General features: G+C 41.0%; 1 pseudogene; it reads left to right on the top strand.

The window, feature by feature from the left end:
- Positions 1-7783: 7783 nt before the first annotated feature.
- The window catches only part of LOC131748160 (ubinuclein-1-like), a 68987-nt pseudogene continuing 52983 nt past the window's right edge, over positions 7784-23787 (top strand).

Raw genomic sequence — 23787 nt, 5'->3', positions numbered from 1 at the left:
GCTGCTATGAACATAGGGGTGCATGTATCTTTTTGAATTATAGTTTTGTCTGGATATATGCCCAGGAGTGGAATTGCTGGATCATATGGCAACTCTATTTTTAGTTTTTTGAGGAACCTCCATACTGTTTTCCATAGTGGCTGACCAATTTACATTCCCACCAACAGTGTAGGAGGGTTCCCTCTTCTCCACACCCTCCCCAGCATTTATTATTTGTGGAGTTTTTAGCGATGGCCATTCTGACAGTGTGAGGTGATACCTCATTGCAGTTTTGACTTGCATTTCTCTGATAATTATAGCTACTGCATTTTGAAGTCCTCACCCAGATGAGTAATTACAAGAAAGTGTTGTGGCCTACTGTCAGTGGTTTTTTTTTTTTTTTTTTTTTTTTTTTTTTTTTTTTGCGGTATGCGGGCCTCTCACTGTTGTGGTCTCTCTCGTTGTGGAGCACAGGCTCCGGACACGCAGGCCCAGTGGCCATGGCTCATGGGCCCAGCCGCTCCGCGGCATGTGGGATCCTCCCAGACCGGGGCACGAACCCGTGTCCCCTGCATCGGCAGGTGGACTCTCAACCACTGTGCCACCAGGGAAGCCCAATGTTGTATTTTTAAAATCATCCTTCAGCCATTAAAATTTGCTTCACCTGCTCTTAACATGAGTTTTCTATATGTAGGTGCTCAGGGAGAGAACAAAAACATACTCCTCTGAGCAACATTTCTTCTTTACTTTGGTCACATTTTTCTCTTTAATGTCCATACCTTGTCTGTTGTATATGAAACAGTAATTCCATTTTTAGTACTGAGTTTGCTTATGAGTCAGATTTTTACTTCCCTTTCATTGTTTACTGTGTGGTTGACATGCATGTCAATCCTGCATAAAGCAAAGTCAAAGCTTCACAAGCTGGGAAATATTTGAGATTGGTGATAATCACAGTTTATTCAAATAAGACTCTCACTTCCTAAGAATTCTTCTATATCATCTGATACCCAAATCTTACAGATCAATTACCTTCAATTTTTACTCCTAGAAGATTATAGTATTTCAAATAATGACATTCCTGTATACGTTCTTCAGATCCTTATCCCCCCAACACTGCTTTCAATTGATTATGTATTTCTTTTTATTTATTCATGGAATAAACATTTATTTAATGTATATCACATGCCTTCTAGTTATTATGTATACAAATAATGAAGAAAACAAGGTCACTATCCTCAAGGAATTAAATGTCTAATAGGAAAGTCAAACAGGTTTAAAAAATACAAATATCTATAAAACATCAGGTATTCAGGGCATGGAATAAGTAGAGGGGACACAGTTCAAGAGAGTCAGAAAAGGTTTCAGATATATGAACTGAGTCTTAAAAGATAAGCAAGTAGGGCTTCCCTGGTGGCGCAGTGGTTAAGAGTTTGCCTGCCAATGTAGGGGACACGGGTTCGAGCCCTGGTCCGGGAAGATCCCACATGCCGCAGAGCAACTAAGCCCATGCACCACAACTACTGAGCTTGTGCTCTAGAGCCTGCGAGCCACAGCTACTGAAGCCCATGTGCCTAGAGCCCGTGCTCCGCAACAAGAGAAGCCACCACAATGAGAAGCCTGCGCGCCACAGCAAAGAGTAGCCCCCGCTCGCCGTAACTAGAGAAAGCCCACAGGCAGCAACAAAGACCCAACACAGACAAAAATAAATAAATAAAATAAATGAATTTATAAAAAAGATAAGTGGGAATTCATCAGAGAACTTCCAACATTCTGCATATACAATGACCTATACACAAGGAAGACTCTCCTTTCTTCTAGGGTCTTAGTCTGGTCTAATAATTAAATTGACATAAGACAGATGAACAGGAGAAAAAAATATTTAATTCAGACTTACTGGAGCTCATAGAAATATGAGACTTAAAGAAGTGACTAAAACAGGGAGTTTTATACCTTTTAGACAAAGAAATAATAAGTTTGTGAAGAATCTACAAGACAAAGAAGTTTGGACTTAGGGTAGTAAGTTAGTGAAGAAGCAACAAGGTTTGTTTATATAGCCTTCTCAGCCCTGAATTCCCTGTCTCTGGTGATGACGGTGCCTTCTCCCCTCCTGGTACAGGGAGGGTACCTTTCACATGAGAGATTTATTTCCTGATTTCAGGGGGACAAAGGAAGGTCAGAGTGTCTTTCTTGTGCCAGCTGTTTCTTAAGTAACTTTAATTCAAAATAATGAACATGACAAAGTGGCATATTTGGGGGTAGCCTGCCCTGAACCCCATCAGAGCCAGAAATGGAAACAAATGGCATGTTGAAGGAAATTGCTAGTAGCTTAGTAAAACTAGCTTGCCAAGGGTGAGGCATGTGGCAGGAGATAGAACTGAAAAGATTATCAGAGGCCAGATCATGAAGGGGCTTGGAAACTCTGCTTGTGAATGTTGATGTTGTCCTGAAGGCAATGTTTAATCCTTGAAGAATATTATGCAAGAAAGAGATATAATAAGGTTTATGTGAGAAAAAAAATATCTCTTGGGGCAGACTGAAGGGGTTAAAGCAGAAGCTATTGAGTCCAGTTAGGAAGATGTTGGCTAATCCCAATTCAAGACCATCTTTTAAGCTGTATTCAAAAAAGAGACTATGGGGCTTCCCCGGGTGGCGCAGTGGTTGAGAGTCCGCCTGCCGATGCAGGGGACACGGGTTCGTGCCCCGGTCCGGGAGGATCCCACATGCCGCAGAGCGGCTGGGCCCGTGAGCCATGGCCGCTGAGCCTGCGCGTCCGGAGCCTGCGCGTCCGGAGCCTGCGCTTCACGACGGGAGAGGCCACAACAGTGAGAGGCCCGCGTACCACGAAAAAATAAAAATAAAGACTTAAAAGTCCATGTGTCTAAAAATAATCAATATTTAAAAAAAAAAAAAAAAAGAGACTATGATGGGCAAGGACAACATCTATAAAATGCTCTCTCTCAGGATCATCTTGAGTAATACACACACATTGTCTAGCAGAGAGTGGCCAGTCACACAACACATGCTTTGCACCACTTCCCTTTTTCCTTCTCCTATAGAACACGTTAAGCTTTTACTTCCCTTTATTCATGTCTCAACGTGAAGCTTATGGTGGCAGTGTAGGTGTGAACGAGAGGAGCTAGTGATGGTGAAGATAACTGAAGAGCCTGCAATGGAGAGGAAACTGAGGACCATGTGAGGCAAAGGAGACTTGTTTGGGCAATTTTTTTTTTTTTTGCGGTACAGGGGCCTCTCACCATTGTGGCCTCTACCGTTGCAGAGCACAGGCTCCGGACGCGCAGGCCCAGCGGCCATGGCTCACGGGCCCAGCCGCTCCGCGGCACGTGGGATCTTCCCGGACCGGGGCACGAACCCGCGTCCCCTGCATCGGCAGGCGGATTCTCAAGCACTGCGCCACCAGGGAAGCCCCTGGGCAATTTTTTAAATTAACTTTTTCATTGGACAAAAACAAATTCACGAATAAATGTGAGTTTGAAAAAAATGGTCAAGTGCCGAAGTCCATTTAAAAAACTGAAAATCCTACACTATTCTACTCCCATCTTCATAAGTAACCAGTGTTAAGAATTTGCATGTCTCTTTTCGGAATTTTTTTAATACACTTTAACAGGTATGCACATGGTTTGGTTGTTCTTTGTTTTGTTTTTAAAAATATCACATTATACCTGTTGTTGTACAGCTTGCTTTCTCTGCCCAGATATATTCCTTGGATCTCCTTGGACATCACTCCATGTTAGCACATGAGGAACTACCTTGTTCTTTCTCACCAAGGCATGTAATTTAGTAGTATGGCTAAATCAAACATTTAACCAGTCCCCTACTGATGGACTTTCAAGTTGTTGTTGTTATTATTATTTTTATTATTACTATCATTGCTATTACAAAGTGCTGTAATTTCCATCCTTGTATATTTATCTTTGAACGAGCATCCAAGTATTTCTGAATAATAGGTTTCTAGAAGTAGAGTCAATAATATGTATTTCAAACTTGCATAAATAACATTGGGTCTCTTTTGCCCAGTGATTCCCAGCTGGGTGAGAGAGAGCTGCCCCTCTGTGTTGCTTGGGAAACTTGTCAAAACCACCTGGGCCATCCTGACATGCACACCCCCATCAGATTCCAGGGGGTAGAGAAAGGGGGAGAAGTGATATGTGTAGTTCCCTGGCTGATTTTGTTCCATACCTCCCTCTCTTGAGGACCATTGCTTTAGCTCTTCTAATTAGGAGATTGATGCCCTGAGTTAATTCATTTTCCACTGGAGAGAGCTGTGCTGGCCACAATCCCTGCGAGGGAAAATGTTCCTTTAATATTTGCAGGCCCTGTATTCTTCAAGAAGCAACTCTTTTTTCCCCAGAGTCAACATCGTTTAATGTGAACACTTCCTGGTTCAAAAGAATAGGTCAGTGATGGTCTACAAAGCAGGAGGGAAACCAAGAGTTTTTCTATTTCATCTCCAGGCCTCTAGTCAAAACCATATTTAAGCACTTAGGGCCTAGGTGCCTCGATTGCTTCATCCTTATCCTGACCCCATACTCCAGGTGACTGTCTTAAAAACTCCTCAAAAAGAATGTTAATATTTTGGGGGGAAAAAAAGTAAATAGACAAAACAGTAAGGTTGCTCTCAATAAGATAGGAACCCGAAATTGGACATAAAAGGCAAAAAGACTGTTTAACCCCTTTAATAATTTTCAGACAAGCAATTGAATCTTTGTGTAACTTCCTTGAAAAAGAAACTTTAACCTAAAGGGTCAACACACTTTACTAGAATTCAAAGGCCCAAGATTTTTTAAAAAGGACTAAATTTTAGAAGTGGGGACTAATTACCTTAAAAGAGAGAAAAATGGAAGTTGGGGATATTTTTAAAAATAGCTTCCAAGCACAGGAAACAATCATCATCATCATCATCATCATCATCAATAGCTGCTCTCCGTTTTCACCAGGAATGAGTCACTTAGACATACATTTGAATTACACATAAAGACAGACTTAACACATTTCTTAAAGCAAACCTTCATTCTAGTTAAAGCATTTAGTTGCACTTAAATGAGAGATAATAGATTATCTTTCTTTTTGGAATGAGAAGCTATATGAAAATTGTACCAAGTTGTATGTAACCCCCAACGTGTCAGCTTTCCCTACTTCTGACAAAGACTCTCTCCTTAACCAAACTTGAGTCAACCTTCCGTTCTGTCCTCGGCCCACTTAGTTCAGTGTTAGCAAGAATCCTGCTGGGTCAGCTTAGCAAAAACCCTCACTCTTGATATCTGACCAAATGCCTCATCCCCCACCTTCAATATCTTAACCCTCTGGCCTTTCTGGAGTCAGGAATCCTGTCAAGTCAATTTAGACAGAATCCTCCATACCCCAATGCTTCCTCCTAGTAATTTTCTATCCACAGACCCCCACCCTGCTCCTTGACTATAAATCTCCACTTGTCCAATTGTATTCAGACTGGAGCCCAATCTCTCACCCCTACTGAAAACCGGCATTGCAATGGTCCTTGTTGAAGAGTCTATCTTACTATCTTTAACAAGGCTGTGGGAGGTTATCAGGAAAAGCACAGTTAACAAGGATAAGGTTGTTATGAGATTTAGGTCCTTGCCTTCTCCATTTGATAAGCGTTCTAGAGATTTAGTCATCCCTCTCTTCCTGGTACGGAGAGGGAGACACCCTGACAAATGGCGATTTCCCTTACAAATGTAAATGTCTCTTTCAGAGGTTAATTTCTACTTGGTTTTCAGATTTTCTCCTATGTCTTCTCTTTCTTAAAAATAACCAGCTCAAGATAATCCTTATGCCAAAGAGGCATAGTTCAGGGTGGCAAATTCTGTTCCCCTTCAGTAGTAATAATAATACTTAGTCACTTTCCTTGACCCTCAACTTCTCCATTCATCTGTTGCTCTCTGAAGAGGAGCAAACAAAAGTGTCTGCCTACCCTGTTGATGAGTCCTTGGTGGCTCATCTTGGTGGCTGCTTCCCAGATTACTTACACAAGGGCTTCATCAAAACTTTTGAAACAGTCAGTTGGAAAGATTTATCTACCTTCTTAACCAATGGTTGCCTTTGACCTCATTCTCAGTTCAGTAGGAAGAAAAAGGATGATCTCACTCTTCCAGTTACAGTTGGAAATTGTGCACGTCTTACTTTTCCTACACATAATAGAAATCATTCAACAAATACATATTGAATTTTGACCATATATCAGGGACTAATCTAGGTACTGGATCTACAGCAATGAAGAAAATGGAAAATACCTGCCCTCATGGAGCTTACCTTCTGGTGGGAGTGATCTCAGGTGGCCTCAGCCTTGCAGCTGCTTGAAGCAGGATTTCAGTTCCCGACCAGAGACCGAAGTCAGGCCACGGCAGTGAATTCTAGCCACTAGACCACCAGGGACCAGTGGCCAGTGACAAGGGCCTGGCCCGTTGGCTATGTAGAAATGAATTCCCTCAAAGACAGAAAGTAGTGAAACAAGGAAAGTGTTTATTAGGAGGAAAAAGAGTAAGTGTGGATAGACATATGGGTGGACTCAGAGAGAGAGTCGCGTCCTCGTGGTAGTTTTATACGGTGCATTTCTTCCAGCTTTCTTTTGGCCAATCATCTTGCTTTGCCTGGTTCTGAGTCGGTATTTGGTTTATCTCAGGGTCCTCCCATGTGTGCGCGTGCATCTCTTAGCCAAGATGGATTCTAGCTAAGAGCCTATGGGTAGGTTGACATCACTTCCTTTTTGATCTCCAAGGAGCTTCTCTGCACATGTGTAGTCGGGAAAGTCTCCTTGACCTTGAGAATGAGAAATACATGGTCTCTTATTTTTATCTGGGCAGGGCCCAGAGCCTCTCTCACTCCTGCTACTTTAGAGTAGTATCTGTCCATAAACTCCAGGGGACAAACTCCAGCTCCTCGACCTGGGGCCCATCTATCTCCTGCCTCTGGAGGAGGACAATTAACCAAGGGAATATGGAGTACTATAAGTGTACTGCAATTTAAAATATGTTGGCTGTATTATTTAGGGTCTAGACAGGAAGCGGAAAGCCCACTAGTTAAGCGAACAGATAGAATTTAATATAAAGAATAAATCGATTTTTTCTCCTCCCTCCAGCCCTCTTCTGAGGTGAGTTTCCTCTAGATGCTTATCCCTCTTCTGGATTATTTTTCTGTCCTAGCCTCGTCCTTCACTGGGGGATGGAGGCATCATCAAATCAGAAAATGGAGCACTAGCTTCCAGTCCAAGATGATGGCATAGGAAGACTGACCTCCTCCCACAGACACAATGAATCTAAACCTATATAGAGGAAGAGCTATCCCTCCTGAGGAAGAAATGAGGGCTGATTGAACAGCTTCAGCACAACAAGAAATAGAGGGACCACATAAAGACAAACAGGAGAGAGATGGAGACACAGTATCTATGGGATACTTCCAACATAGCAACCTGCAGTAGAGAGGGATATCACTGAGAGCCCCACATGCAGACCTGCCCACCCTGGGGCACAGCAAAAAAATAGTGATTTAAAGGGCACTTAGACTATACAGGAAAGAAATCCATTTACTAACCCTTGAGCATCTCCAAATGGACAGAGAGACTGCTGGAATTCTCTCCCAGATTGGAGGTGCCAGAGAGTACCAATTTTTGCATTCCCCCCTCCACCTGGATAGCACAGGTGGGAACACAGTCCAGGCACTAGCCAGCCTGCCAAGGCCGCCACAGCATGCCCCAGGACCCTGACCCTCACCAGTTACATCTGTCACCCCAGTGCAGCCCTGGTGTGGCACACCCTGGACCCCTCTGCCCATGCCCACTCCAGCTCCAGCTGTCCCACCAAGGTGGCCCCAGCACAGCACTCCCCAGGACCCCCCAGCCTATGCCTGTTCCATGTCCAACCAGACAGCCAAAGCCACCCACATGCAGTCTACACAGGGGATGCTTCTACACAAGATCATGCCTTCAAGACTAGGAGAAGTAGCTGTTTCACCTAATTCATGGAAACAAATACATAAAGCCAAACAAAATGAGGAGGCAGAGGAATATGTTTCAAATGAAAGAATTACACCCAAGGAAACAACCCTAATGAAACTTATAAGTAATTTACCTGATAAAGAGTTCAAACTAATGGCCTTAAAGATGCTCACTAAACTCGGGACAAGTATGGAGGAACACAATGAGAACTTCAACGAAGAGTTTAAAAATATAAGAAAGGATCAACCTGAGCTGAAGAATACATCAACTGAAATGAAAAATACGATAGGGGGAATCAACAGCAGATATGATGATATAGAAAAATATATCAGTGATCTGGAAGACAGAAGAGTGGAAATCACCCAATCAGAACAGGAAAAAGAAAAAAAGGAATTTTTAAAAATGAGGATCGGGCTTCCCTGGTGGCGCAGTGGTTGAGAGTCCGCCTGCCGATGCGGGGGACGCGGGTTCGTGCCCCGGTCCGGGAAGATCCCACGTGCCGCGGAGCGGCTGGGCCCGTGAGCCATGGCCGCTGAGCCTGCGCGTCCGGAGCCTGTGCTCCGCAACGGGAGAGGCCACAACAGTGAGAGGCCCGCGTACCGCAAAATAAATAAATAAATAAATAAATAAAATAAAAATGAGGATCGTTTAAGGGACCTCTGAGACAACTGCATGCATACTAACATTCACATTATAGAGGTCCCAGAAAAAGAAGAGAGAGAGAAGGGAACAGAAAAAGTATTTGAAGGAACAATGGCTGAAAATTCCCCTAACCTGGGGAAGAAAACAGACATCCAGGTCCAGGAAGCAGCGAGAGTCCTCAACAAGATGAACCTAAAGAGATACACAGCAAGAGATATCATAATTAAAATGGAAAAGTTAAAAAGAGAATTTTAAGGCAGCAAGAGAAAAACAATGTCACATACAAGAGAACCCCCATAAGACTATCAGCTAATTTTTCAGCAGAAACTTTGCAGGCCACAAGAAAGTGGCATGATATATTTAAGGTGCTGAAAAGAAAAATCTTACAACCAAGAATACTGTATCTGGCAAGATTATTATTCAGAGTTGAAGGAGACATAGAGTTCCCAGACAAGCAAAAACTAAAAGAGTTTGTCACCACTACACTGGCCTTACAAAAAATGTTAAAGGATCTTCTTTAAGTGGAAAAGAAAAGGCCATGGGAATTCCCTGGAAGTCCAGTGGTTAGGACTCCATGCTTTCACTGCTGGGGTCCAGGTATGATCCATGGTCGAGGAACTAAGATCCCTCCTACCCCCCCAAAAAAGGGGGAAAAAAAGGCCAAAAATAGAAATAAGAAAATATATGAAAGAAAAAAAATCTCACTGGCAAACATATAGTAAAAGCAGTAGATCAGCCACTTAAAAAGCTGGTATGAAGGTTAAAGGACAAAAGTATTAAACTATAGTTACAATAATAATATAAGGGATACACAAAATTGAAATATGTAAAATATGACATGAAAACCACAAAACATGGGTGGGAAGAAGTTAAAACGTAGTGCTTTTAGAATGCATTAGAAATTAAGCGACTATCAGTTTGAAATAGACATATATATCGTGCTGGCACAAAAGCAGATGCATAGATCAATGGAAAGGAATAGAGACCCCAGAAATAAACCTGCATGTTATAGTCAATCACATTAAAAAATGGGCAGAGGATCTGAATAGAAATTTTTCCAAGGAAGACATACAGATGACCAACAGACAATGATAAGATGCTCATCACTAATCATCAGGGAAACACAAATCAAAACCACAACAAGCTACCACCTCACACCTGTCAGAATGGCTGTTTTCAAAAACACAACAAATATCAAGTGTTGGTGAGGATGCAGAGGAAAGGGAACCCTTGCACACTGTTGGTGGGAATGTAAATTGGTGCAGCCACTGTGGAGAACAGTATGGAGAGTCCTCAAAAAATTAATAATAGAACTACCATATAATCCAGCAACTACACTTCTAGGTATTTGTCCAAACAAAATGAAAGCATTAATTCAAAACATATACACACCCCAGCGTTCATTGTGACATTATTTACAATAACCCATATACAGTATTGAAGCAACCTAAGTGTCCATCAAAAGACGAATGGATAAAGAACACTGAGATACACACACACACACACACACAGTGGAATATTACTCAGCCTTTTTTTTTTTTTTGTCAGCCTTTAATAAGGATGAAATTTTGCCATTTGTGACAATATGGATGGACCTAGAGGGTATATGCTAAGTGAAATGTCAGACAAAAAAAGACGTATACTGTATGATATCACTTTATGTGGAATCTAAAAAACAAAACAAATGAACAAACGAAACAGAAACAAATTCATAAATACAAAGAACAAACTTGTGGTTGCCAGAGGGGGTTGGGGTAGGAGAATGGGCAAAAGAGGTAAAGGGAATTAAGAGGTACAAACTTCCAGTTATAAAATAAAAAGTCACAGGAATGTCATGTACAGCATAGGGAATATAGTCAATAATATTGTAATAACTTTGTATTGTAACAGATGATAATTAGACTTATTGTGGAGATCATTTCATAATGTAAAAAATATCAAACTACTATGTTGAACATTTAAGACTAATATAATATTATAAGTCAGTAACTGATAAGTTAAAAAGGGACTCTAAATTATCACGGAGTAGCAACTGAAGGAAGTAGCTACTCTTGCTAGGGCTGAGAAAAAAAGGGAAGAGGTTAGAAATATTAAATCAACCAGACAACAGACGATGGTGGCAGTGGGTTTGCGAGATGTTCAGATTCTGGCTATGCAAAAGGATAAAGTATCCAATGACTGAGATGGGGAAAACTACAAGAGAAGCAGAAAGAGGGGTGTTGGAGATGGAAGCAGGAACTCGGTTATGGACACTTTAACATTTAAGATGCCTATTAGAACCTATAATAGAAAAGAATCTGAAAAATAATCCATGATAGAGGTAGAGAGATATATAGAGAGATATATATGCATATATGTATAATTGAATCACTTGGCTGTACACCTGAAACTAACACAACATTGTAAATCAACTATATTTCAAGTTTTAAAAAAGATGCCTATTAGACATATAATTTGGTATATAAACCTGGAGATAAGGAGACTGGTCTGGACTGAAGATATAATTTTGGTAGACACGAGTTTGTGGTGGTATTTAAAGCCATGGGAACCTTAGTGAAGTAAAAGTGCATTAATGCAACTATCTGACCAGCAGAGCCTAAATTCCCTCTGATATTTTTTACAAGGTGATTGTCTAAGTGTTGAGTAAAGGACTTGGGCAAACATCACAAGCATTATGTGATTCAGGCTAGAACTCGCAAGCAGATCAGCCACAGAAAGCACACAGTGCCTCTGTCTCCTGCCATCCCATGAAGTGGTGTATTTGGGCTAAATACATCACAGGTTGTGCTCTAGGGAGGGACCCACGCTCCTGCCGCAGTTTCTAACCAAGCATGTGACTATGACACCCTTATGATCATAAGAAAGGCCTTCCTAACAGAGACAGACCCCCGCAACTGGCTGCCCGCTGACTAGGGAACTTGCATACCATTGTGACACCACCTTCCTTTGGGAGCCACTGTCCCAGTTAGCTTTGGGGATTTCTAGCAGACAAGTGTCCTATTTGTCTCTCCTCACCAACACATACTTGAACTCTGCCAAGGACTGGGAACTACTTGATTCCATATTTAAGCAGAATTACTATCGAACTATTTCTTATACTTAATAAGTACAGTGGACCCTTGAATAACACAGGGGTTAGGGAACTGACCCTCCATGCAGTTGAAAATCCGAGTATAACTTACAGTTGACCCTCCATATCCATAGTTCAACATCTGCGAATTCAACCAACCATGGAGTTCAACACCCATTAATTCCTTCCCTTTTAAGGCTGAATAGTATTCGATTGTATGTATATACCACATTTTGTTTATCTATTCATCCACCCATGGACATTTGGGTTGCTTCCACCTCTTGGCTCTTGTGAATGATGGTGCTGTGAACATGGATGTACAAATATCTCTTCAAGATACTGCTTTCAGTTCTTTGGGGTATACACCCAGAAGTGGGATTGCTAGATCATATGGTAATTCTATTTTTAATTTTTTTGAGGAACTGCCATATGTAATGTTTTCCATAGCGGCTGCACCATTTTGCATTCCCACCAACAGTGTACAATGGCTCCAATTTCTCCACATCCTTGTCAACCCTTGTTATTTTTTATTTTCTTGTAGTAGCCATCCTAATGGGTATGAAGTTCCATTTTACTTTTTGGTGCATTCCAAAGTAAATTGCAGACCTCCCCCCCTCAAAAAATACTTCAGAGAGCATATCATTAGCTGGAGTTTAAAATTTATTTACAGGCTTTTCTCTTTTGATATAAAGTTTGTATACAATGAAATGCTCAAAACTTTAGCATACATTTACTGAGTTTTGACAAATGCATACTCCAGTGTAACCCCAATCCCTATCAAGATATAAAACAAAATTTCTTTATACCCTTCCCCATTTAGTCCTTGCCCCCAGAATAAGCAACCACTCTGATTTTCTTCTACCATAGATTAGTTCTGCTTGTTGTAGAACTTGGCATAAATGTGATCATACATTATGTACTTATGGCAGGCAAGAGGAAGAATGTGCCTTGCAGACATCCAACTCCAGGGAGCATCACTGACCAAGGGCCACAGCTATTGGGCTCCAAAATCCATCGTGGTATTTGCACTGATGCCATGCCTCCCACTGGCTGCCCCAGCCAATGACTGATCCAGGCGTGGCACTAAGGCAGGCCGGTTCCTGAAAGAAACAAGACTTCTGACAGCTGACTTTGGCTTGAGGACAGCCTGCCGGCCTCGCTGAACCTTCCAGAGACTGCATGACAGTCTAGGATGCTCCTGCCCACTTCCCTGCCCTCTCGCCTTCCCTTGGGTCAAACCAACATTACAGCACATTGGCAGATCTCCCAGCCTTGCCGATGTCTCTCCCTGTTTCTTTCATAGTCATTTCCCCTAATAAAGTCCTCGTACATTTACTCTTGCCTGGGTGTCTGCTTCTCAGAGGATCTGCTCCAAGACAGCATTGTTTTGTGTCAGGTTTCTTTCACTCAGCATATTGTCATCACAATATTTCTTAATTGGTGTTGTCAGAACTAAACACCACACTTCCGTGGAGACATCACAATTCTCTAAATACATCTCAGGTCGGGTCAGCATTTTCAGCATTTCCCATAGCTGACCCAAGGGAATGATGTACTTTATACTAAATTACTTCAATCATTCTCATGCATGCTGCTGTTGAGCCTCACCTCCCCCATCCTTTATCTGTTGGATTTTAGACACAAACAGAAAATCAGACAAGTAACTCTGTCAACTTTTCTTCCTTAATACAACAGCAGAAGTAATATGTACATGGAAAGATGTTTGTCCCAGCTGATTTAGATACACAAATGTGCACAATAGTGTAGAGATTAAGAATATGGGCTCTGGACCCAGCCTCCCTGGCCCAAATCCCTGCCCCAGTAGTGTATCAGCTAGCAGTGCTTTAGGCTGCAAGTTACAGAAAAGCAGACCAGCAGGGGTTTAAAGAAATAGTTCATTTTTCTCACATTATATACAATTTTAAAACAGGCAGGTCCTGGCATTGGTTTGCAGGCTTCACAGTGTCAGATCTGGCATCTCTGCAATTCTCTTGACCTTTCACTTACACTTGAAAGATGGTGAGATGGCTGCATAACCTTAAATCATTTCTTCTGTATTTGAGATGATAAGACGTACAAGGTCTTTGCTAGAAGTAACCAGCAAACCTATGCTTATGTCTCATTGGCCTCTCCTAGCTGCAAAGAAGGCTGGGAAAGCAGAATTGGGCTTTTCTTGTCTAATGATGGAGGTGGGGCAAAGGAGAAAGTGTTGGGAATGGGTGTCCAGTTTGCTAACCAATGTAGACGCTATAGCTGTTCACTACCTGGACAATCTTGGGCAAAGTAAAATAACATCTTATGGAAAACCCCGAATGACCCTTTTGGCCAACCCAATACTTCCCTCTCTCACCTCAGTTTTCTCATTATTAATGGGTATAATAATAAAATTTACTTTCTAAGTTTTGCTGTGAGGATTAAATCAGTTATTATATATGAATGTTTAGAACAATGCCTGGAACATAGTAAGTCCTTAATTATGGTAGATATTATTCATCATACAGGAAAATCAAACATAACCAAAATGTTTATCACAACAGGATCAGTTATGTAAATAAATGTCTGTGTTGGGCTGATATAAGAGAATATCATAGAATGGGTGGCTTATAAATAAGAGAAATTTATTTCTCACAGTTCCGGAGGCTGGGAAGTCCAAGATCAAGGTGCTGGCAGATTGTGTTTGGTGAGAACCCCCTTCCTGGTTTATAGATGGCCATGTTCTCCCTTTATCCTTACATTGCAGAAGGGACCAGGGAGCTCTCTGGGGTTTCTTTATGAGGGCACTAATCTCATTCATGAGGACTTCACCCTCATGACCTAATCATCTCCCCCAAAACCCACCTCCAAATACTATCACATTGGGGATTCGATTTCAACAGACACATTCGGTCTATAGCATTCCACTGATCCAACTGGAATACTATGTAGCCATTGAGATGTCAGTTGATCATGATTGACGTTGTAAGACCTACCACGTATTGTCCAGTGAATACAAGTTATAGGACAATACATAAAATATGATCTCTGTTATATAAAATTATACACAGCAGAGTGAATATAGTGTAAAAAGAAACATGATTCTCATGGATCAGAGATCTCCTAGGCCCTCAACTACTTCCTCTTTATGTGAACTTTTTGCCATTTTCAGACCAAGGGTTGACTTTGTTCTCTGAGGAAATGACTGAAAACTTCTCCTGGAACAATTTAAGAAATCACCAAGACACCTCATTTACAGTTGTGTAACTTAGTCCCAGAGAGTGTTTGACTCAACAAGTATGCCCTATATGCCTAAGAATTTGGATTTTTAGGAGGAAGAAAATCTGATCTTTGAGTGGCACACCTTAACTTCTCATTTTTGAGAAGTCATGCAATGTTATTCATAAAGATTGCTAATTTTAATTTGCATATTCAGATAGAAGAATCTTCAGATTTGTTTCTAAACAGTCCAAGAAATGTAGACAATTTGTTTACTCTGAAAGTACCCTTATGTCTATGTCTCAAAGGTGGCTCTGATGGCTTCAGGCAGATGCTCTCACCTGCCATTGAGCCCCATCACGTCTTTGGCTCCTTTCAGGGCAAATTTTCTGTTACTAAAATAGAAGTGTTGACCACACTATTTAACAGTAACAGTTTATCAACCTCTAAGCTTGAACTTCAATGTAAAGGAGCACAACCTTTCAGAAATTCATTTTCAAGTTTTACCCTCTTGGTAAAATATTCAGTGTGATTTGGAATACCAAATTCTCTGTGGGGTTTGTCTATTTCACAGGCCTCTGAACTACTCATGTGCTCAGGGAAGAAAAGAGCAGGCAAAACTCAAAGCTAGAATTTAGATTGGAGAGTACAATTGTAGAGGAGATTTTAATGACACATGCTAATTGCTAAGAGACCTGGGAGAGCCTTGCAGAGTGTTGGGAAACATCCAGAAAAAAACAGCTGGAACACAGCATCTAGAAGAATCAGCAGATCCTCTGTTATATCCCCATCCTCTCCAGTAAATGTTACATATTTTGCTTTGGTATCTCTCTACAGATGGTGAGCACATCGCTGGGTTTCTGGGCAGTCATGAGTCTAAGAGAGACTCCTCTGGTAAGAAAAATAACCCCATTGTTCCCTCTTTGCCCAACACACTGGCTTTCCCCCTGGGCAAGATGGTGGTGTCTGGATTCCCTGCTGCTCTCAAATAGGGGTGCAGAGGGAGATACTTGAGCCCTTGCAGAGCCAGGAGATCAGCACCATTTAAGGCTCAGTGCCTAACACCAAGTTAGCCAGCACCCTGGGCACCGGAGAGGTCCCCAGGCGTCTATACCTCACTTGTCCTCACCTTTTTCACTTCATTTCTTGGGCTGAAGGCATTCTCTGGCTGCCAGAGCCAGCTTTGCCTGCCAGGAATTCATGCTCAGGGGTGGAGGATATGTAAATGCACCAGCTTCCTTGCCTTCTAGGCAGGATAACTCATTTTCCAAAGTTCTCCTGCAGGACTGAGCCCCAGTCACCTGCAGAGGCAACTTGTTCAATAATGGACCATTTATTGGCTGCCTTCTCTTCCCGGTCTCGCTTCTCCACTTCCCTCCCAGTGTCTCCTGGGATCACCCTCAGAATAAACGACCTGCTTCCAAATCCTTGTCTCAGAATTGCTTCTAGGAGAATCCAAATGAAAACACAGACATTGAAACCGAGTGCAGGGAGGAAAGGAGCCACTATCCCACACAGCTTTACGATGAGGTGAAGCAAGCACAGGCTTCAGAGTCAGATAGGACTGGATTCTAATCCTGAGCTGTCTATATCCTAATTCTGTAACTCTGGCCAAGTTATATCCTATCTTGGAGTCTCAGTTTACTCACTTGTAATATCCTTCCTCGTAGGGTTGTTGTACTGAACAAGATAATAGGTGTAAAGGGCCCAGAATGTAGGATGAACTTGAAAGTGGATGAGATTATTATCACTGAGAGCCTCCTAACTCCCATCCCCAGGCTATGCTATGGAACAGAAAACTGTACTTTCTGTTTTAAAGTGGCTTCCCAAAGAGAACTCTTTTTCACACTCATATGCCCAGTTCCAATTACTCTCAAACACCGAATGTGGAAATGCCCCCTACTCCAGCCTGATTTGGGCAAGAAATATGCTTTAACACCTAAGAGATGAAAATTCACCGAGTTTCTTTAAAGGTTAATGTCTGCCCTAGCTCATTGCCTGAAACCAAGCAGATGGTCCTCAGCCACATACATCACTTGAGATTTTTCAACAGAAGCAGCCATTTATATCAGGGGAGCAACAAAGCCCATCATATGGAAGGGGTAACCTTCTGGGAATCTGGGGAAGCAGACAGAATATTTCACTTCCCCAAGGGACCCCAGCATATGCTGTGGTCTCATCTGGTCACCAGGGTTTTTGGAGACTGTATTTTGGGATTGCTCTGGTGTATTTTAATGGTGGAGTTACCACCAGCTCCCTTAAGAGCTAAATAATAATGATGCTTTGAATTTGCATAGCACTTTTACTCCTTTAAGTGTGTTAATATATAATATTTTGTTTTATTTTGTATTCCAATAGTTCTCACATCAAGAAATTGTTCCTCTTTTTCAATCAGAAGTTTTGTAAACCACACCATATTTCTCATGGTTATGTCCCTTTGGGATTTATAGACCAAATAAATCCTCCTCTGCATTAACAACTTTCAATAGCTGTAGATCGCAGCCAGCCATAGCCCATTTCTCTCCCTCCTTTCATGCTTTTATCCATCAAATTCACTCCAAACCCATTTGAAAGTTGGGGCCAGGGGTAAAAGTGCCATAAAGCACCATAAAACTCCACCAGCAATGTCTTCAATATACCTTATATATTTCCTCATCCTTCTTGCTTGTCATTTCTTATAATTATTTTTGTGCCTATTTTCTGGTTTCAAGAGAAAAGAAATATCCTAGGTCAAAATGTCAGCAACATTACAGAAGAAAAGAAATTTTCAACTCTCAGGCCTGCAGAGTCTCTTTCAGACAAAAACAATTCCAGCCATCTTGGATCTTCTTGCCTTTCTTTGTTTTCCTCCATCTCTAGGTGAAGGCATTTAAATCCTTCTGCACCACATCTACAAAATGAAATAATACAGCTAATGCAGATTCAGTTATTCTTTCCCTTATAGCCCATTCAGATATCTTAATCTGACAGGCCTAACAGTTGAGAACACTTCCCTGTAACTGTTCACACACACACACACACACACACACACACACACACACACACACACATTCACACACATCTGCGCCATTCTGCCTTTCCGCTGCTCACCATCCCATTCTCGCTCAGAATCCAATCCCCACGTGACTGGGCCATAGCCAATCTCCCACCAGGCTGTGTCCTAGATTCAGCTTCTGCCTCAATTAAGGAAACATGGGAGACAAGGCAGCACTTATTTTTAAATTAAAAGCTTCCTGGCTTCCTCCCTGCCCTGATCAAAGCCACTTTGAACACACTCTTCTGCTCTGGCAAGCAAGGGAAAGAGTGTTGCTTGTAGAAAATGTTCATGTAAAGAAAGCATTAGAGCATCAGGAATATGTGAGGGGTGGAAGTCCATGCGGAGAAAGCTCAAAAGTTTGTTTCTCTTCATTCCAGGAGTTCTCAAAGAACATGATTAAAAATATGTTTTGTGGTTCTAATTCTTTTTACTTATTTTAATTTTTATAGGCTTTTCTTGTTTCTCATTTAGTGTTTGATTGATTGCTTCTTCTTATCCTTGCCCATTTTCATTCTTCTCTTTTTTCTTTTTAAATTAATTTCCCCCTTGGATTTTCCTTCTCAAAAGCCCTATTTGCTTCATTTTTTACCACCCCTCCATTCCCAGTCTTTCAACTGCATCCCCTGCTTCTCTGTACCTTCCCTACAAAAAGAAAAAAAAAAAAGAATCACTGACCTAGCTATCATTTCTTATCACTTTTCACCCCCTCTAAAATTGACTTGAAAAAAAATGTTCGAAGCAGTATGGTTCATAATAAACCCAAACGGGAAACAGCTCAAATATCCATCAACTGGCAAATAAACAAGTTGTTACATATCCATACAAAGAAATATTACTAACAATAATAAAGAATGAACTACTGATAAACACAATATCTTGGGTGAATTTCAAAATAATTGTTGAGCCAAAAAACAAATACAAAAACCAAACCAAAAAACCCAGCCCAATCAAAAAATGGCCAGAAGACCTAAATAGACATTTCTTCAATAAGACATACAGATGGCCAGTAGGTACATGAAAAGATGCTCAACATCGTTAACTTTAGAGAAATGCAAATCAAAACTATAATGAGGCACCACCTCATGCTGGTTACAATGGCCATCATTAAAATGTCTACAAATAACAAATGTAGAGAAAAGGGAACCCTCCTACGCTGTTGGTGGAAATGTAAATTGGTGCAGCCACTATGGAAAACAGTATGACAGTTCCTCAAAAAACTAAAAATAAAGTTTCCATATGACCTAGCAATCCCACTCCTGGTGATATATCCACACAAAACTATAATTCAAAAAGATACATGCACCCCTATGTTCACAGCAGCACTATTTACATTAGCCAAGACATGGAGACAACCTAAATGTCCATCAGCAGATGAATGGATAAAGAAGATGTGGTACATATATACAATGGAATACTACTCAGCCATAAAAAAGAATGAAATAATGCCATTTGCGGCAACATGGATAGACCTGCAGATTATCATACCAAGTAAAGTAAGTAAGAAAGTGAAAGACAAATACCATATGATATCATTTACATGTGGAATCTAAATTATGACACAAATGAACTTACTTATGAAACAGAAGCAGACTCACAGACACAGAGAACAGACTTGTGATTGCCAAGGGGGAAGGGGGTGGGAGAGGGGTGGATTGGGAATTTGGGACTAGCAGATGCAAACTATTACATACAGAATGGATAAACAATGAGTTCCCTGTGTAGCACAGGGAACTATAGTCAATATCCTGTAATAAACCATAATGCAAAAGAATATGAAAAAAATATGTATATATATAACTGAATCACTTTGCTGCATACCAGAAACTAGCACAACATTGTAAATCAAGTATACTTCAATTAAAAATAAATTTTAAAAAGGTAACTGTTGAGCAAAAAAGAAGTCAGACGTAATGAGGTATATACTGTATAATTCCACTTATATGAAGTCCAAGAATAAGCAAAATGAAGCTATGGTGATAGAAATCAGTGCAGTGGTTGTGGAAAGATAGGGAATTGAATAGGAGGAGACATGAGGGCACTTTTGGGGCTGAGAGAAATATTCTTTATCTTGATTAGAGTGTGTTCGCATTTGTCAAAACTCATCAAACTGTATGCTTTAAATCTGTGCATTTTACAGTCTGTAAATTATATCTCGATTTTTAAAGAAATTTTTTTTTGGCGGTACATGTGCCTCTCACTGTTGTGGCCTCTCCTGTTGTGGAGCACAGGCTCCAGACGCACAGGCTCAGCGGAAATGGCTCACGGGCCCAGCCGCTCTGCAGCATGTCGGAACTTCCCAGACTGGGGCATGAACCCATGTCCCCTGCATCAGCAGGCGGACTCTCAACCACTGTGCCACCAGGGAAGCCAAAGAAATGTTTTAAAGAATTTTAAAAGGAGATAATTATTAATTGTGGTACTTACATAGTATGACTTATAACATGACTATTTAAAAATAATTTTTATGATCCCATACCCAAAGAGTGACCATAATGTGAGCGTATGAAGACCCTGAGCTCACATGCTTCCACGGGCACACTGAAATTACAACTATTTGCAGAACAACTATCTATGAGAATAACATGAAGACTAGCAGAGAGTATTTTCCACAACTAAAAATTTAAAGAAAGAACAACAACGAGATGGGTAAGAGGAGCAGAGATGCAGTGTAGTCAAGATACATATCTCCAAGTGACCCACAAACAGGAGGATAATCAAAATTGTAGAGGTTCTCCCCAAGGAGTGAGGTCCAAGCCCCACATCAGGCTCCCCAGCCACCCCACACAAGGAAGACAAGTCCTCCAGGACGTCTGGCTTTGAAAGCCAGTGGGATTTGCCTGTGGGAGAGCTGGAGGGCTGTAAGAAACAGAGATTCTGCTCTTAAAGGGTGCCTGCAAAATCTCACACACTCTGAGACCCAGTGCAGAGGCAGTAGTTTTAAAGAAGCCTGGGTCAGACCCACTTCCTGATCTTGGAGAGCCTCTCAGAGAGGCAGGAGGCAACTGGGACTCCCCCTGGAGATGTAGACACTGGTGGCAGCCATTTTGGGAGCTCATTCTACCATGAAGACACTGGTGCTTACAAGTGCCATTTTGGAATCCTCCCTCTAGCTTAGTTCCACCAGGGCTAACCAGTTAACACCAGTCTGGGACCCCTCCCAGGCCTGCAACCAGCTGCCCAGGCCCCAGCCCCACCCACCAGCAGATGGCAGCCTCTGCACAAGGCAGAACCTGGCAGCCACCCAGCCCCACATACCAGCACATACACAGTATTCAGTCCCACATCAACAGGAAGAGCCCCTTAGCCCACATAGGAGGCACTGCTAGATCATATAGCTCTGGTGTGCTGCTGGGCCCCATAGGATGTGTCCTGCATAAGGCCTCTTCTCCAAGATCAGGAAATGTAACTGACCAACCTAATACATACAAAGAAACAGAGAATTAGGCAAAATGAAGGGACAAAGGAATATGTTCCAAAGGAACAAGATAAAACCCCAAAAGAAAAACAAAGCACAATGGAGATAATCAATCTACCTTATAAAGAGTTCAAGGTAATAATTATAAAAGTGCTCAGTGAACTCAGAAAAAAATATGGATGAACACAGTGAGAAATTTAACAGTTAGAAAATATAAAGAAGAACCAAATGGAGGTGAAGAGTACAATATCTGAAATAAAAAATACTCTAGAAGGAATCAAAGTAGATTAGATGATACAAAGGAACAGATTGGTGAAGTGGAAGACAGAGTAGTGGAAATCACCCAAGCTGAGCAGAAAAAAGAAAAAAGAATTTTAAAAAATAAGAACAGTTTAAGAGACCTCTAGTACAACATGAGGCATACTAACATTCATATTACAGGGGTCCCAGAAGGAGAAGAGAGAGATAATGAGGCAGAGAGGTTGTTTGAAGAGATAATAGCTGAAAATTTCCCTAACCTGGGAAAAGAAATAAAAATCCAGATCCAGGGAGTTCCCTGGTGGCCTAGTGGTTAGGATTCTGGGCTTTCACTGCCATGGCCTGGGTTCAATCCCTGGTTGGGGAACTGAGATTCCACAAGCAGTACAGTGCACCCAAAAAAAGAAGAAAAAGAAGAAAGAAAGAAAGAAAGAAAGAAAGAAAGAAAGAAATCTAGATCCAGGAAGCACAGAGAGTCTCAAACAAGATGAACCCAAAGAGGTCCACACCAAGACACATTATAATTAAATGGCAAAAATTAAAGAGAGAATCTTAAAAGCAGCAAGGGGAAAGCAACTAGTTATGTAAGAGGGAACTCCCATAAGACTGTCAGATGACTTCTAGCTGAAACTCTGCATTCCAGAAGGGAGTTGCACAATATATTTAAAGTAATGAAAAGAAAAAAGCTACCACCAAGAATACTCTACCTGGCAAGGCTTTCATTAAGATTTGAAGGACAGATAAAGAGTTTTACAGACAAGAAAAAGCTAAAAAGTTCAGGATCACTAAACCAGCTTTACAAGAAATGCTAAAGGAACTTCTCTAAGCAGAAAAGGTCACAACTAGAAATATGAAAATTATGAAAGGAAAAGTCTCATTGGTAGAGGCAATATACAGTAAAGTTGGTAGATCAACCACATATAAAGCTAGTAGGAAGGTTAAAAGACAAAAGTAGTAAAATCACCTATAGCCACAATAAATAGTTAAGGGATACTCAAAACAAAGCAATGTGAAATAGGACACCAAAAACATTCATTGTTGGGGGAAGGAAGTAAAAATGCAGGGTTGTTAGAATGCGTTCAAACTTAAGAGATCATCAATAGATGAATAGGAAAGAAGATATGGTGTGTATATTGTACATATGTACAATGGAATGTTATTCAGCCATAAAAAAAGAATGAAATCTTGCCATTTGCAACAACTTGGATGGACCTAGAGGGTATTATGCTAAGTGAAATAAGTCAGACAGAGAAATACAAATACTATATGATCTCACTTATACATGGAATCTAAAGAACAAAACAAGGGAACAAACATAACAAAACAGAAACAGAGTCATAGATACAGAGAACAGGTGGTTGCCAAAAGGGAGAAAGTTGGGGCTGGGTAAAATAGGTGAGAGCTATTAAGGACAAACTTCCAAAACAAAATAAATGAGTCATGAGGATGAAATGTACAGCATAGGGAGTATAGTCAGTTATAATGTAATATATTTGTGTGGTGATGGATGGTAACTAGACTTATCATGATGATCATCTTGAAATGTATAAAAATATTGAATCACTATGTTGTGTGCCAGGAACTATCACAGTGTTGAAGGTCAATTATACTTCAAACAAACAAACAAACTCACAGAAAAAGAGTTCAGATTTGTGGTTACCAGAGGTGGAGGCTGCGGGGAGGGGGAACTGGATAAAGATAGTTAAAAAGTACAAACTTCCAGTTATAAGTAAGTACTAGGGATATAATGTACCCACGTGATAAATATAATGAACACTGTTGTATGTTACATACAAAAGTTAAGAAAATAAATCCTAAGGGAGTTCCCTGGTGGTGTAGTAGTTAGGATTCCGGGCTTTCACTGCCATGGCCTGGGTTCAGTCCTTGGTCTGGCAACTGAAATCCCACAGGCTGAAAGGCATGGCAACACCCCCACCAAAAAAAAAAAAAAAAGGAAAAGACAAGAAGTGAAATCATACATAAGAATGGCCCCATTTCTCATAGGAAATGTCTTATACAGCATATGCATGGAATATGATGGAGCAGTTTAAAAAAAAAATTTAAAGTCACTAGCACTCCCCTTCTTTCCATATAAGAGATTTTGCTTTCCCTAATGTTTGATTCTGATGTTTATGTAAAGTGGGGCTTTAAAGAAAAGGCAATAATTCTTCGAGAAAACTACAGGCTGTACCTGTTTCTTTAGTATGGTCACCTCAAAGTTCACA

Source organism: Kogia breviceps, chromosome X (assembly GCF_026419965.1).
Source record: "Kogia breviceps isolate mKogBre1 chromosome X, mKogBre1 haplotype 1, whole genome shotgun sequence".
In the NCBI taxonomy this organism is placed as follows: Eukaryota; Metazoa; Chordata; class Mammalia; order Artiodactyla; family Physeteridae; genus Kogia; species Kogia breviceps.
The sequence above is the reverse complement of the archived record's forward strand: the minus strand, read 5'-3'. Positions and strand labels throughout refer to the sequence as shown.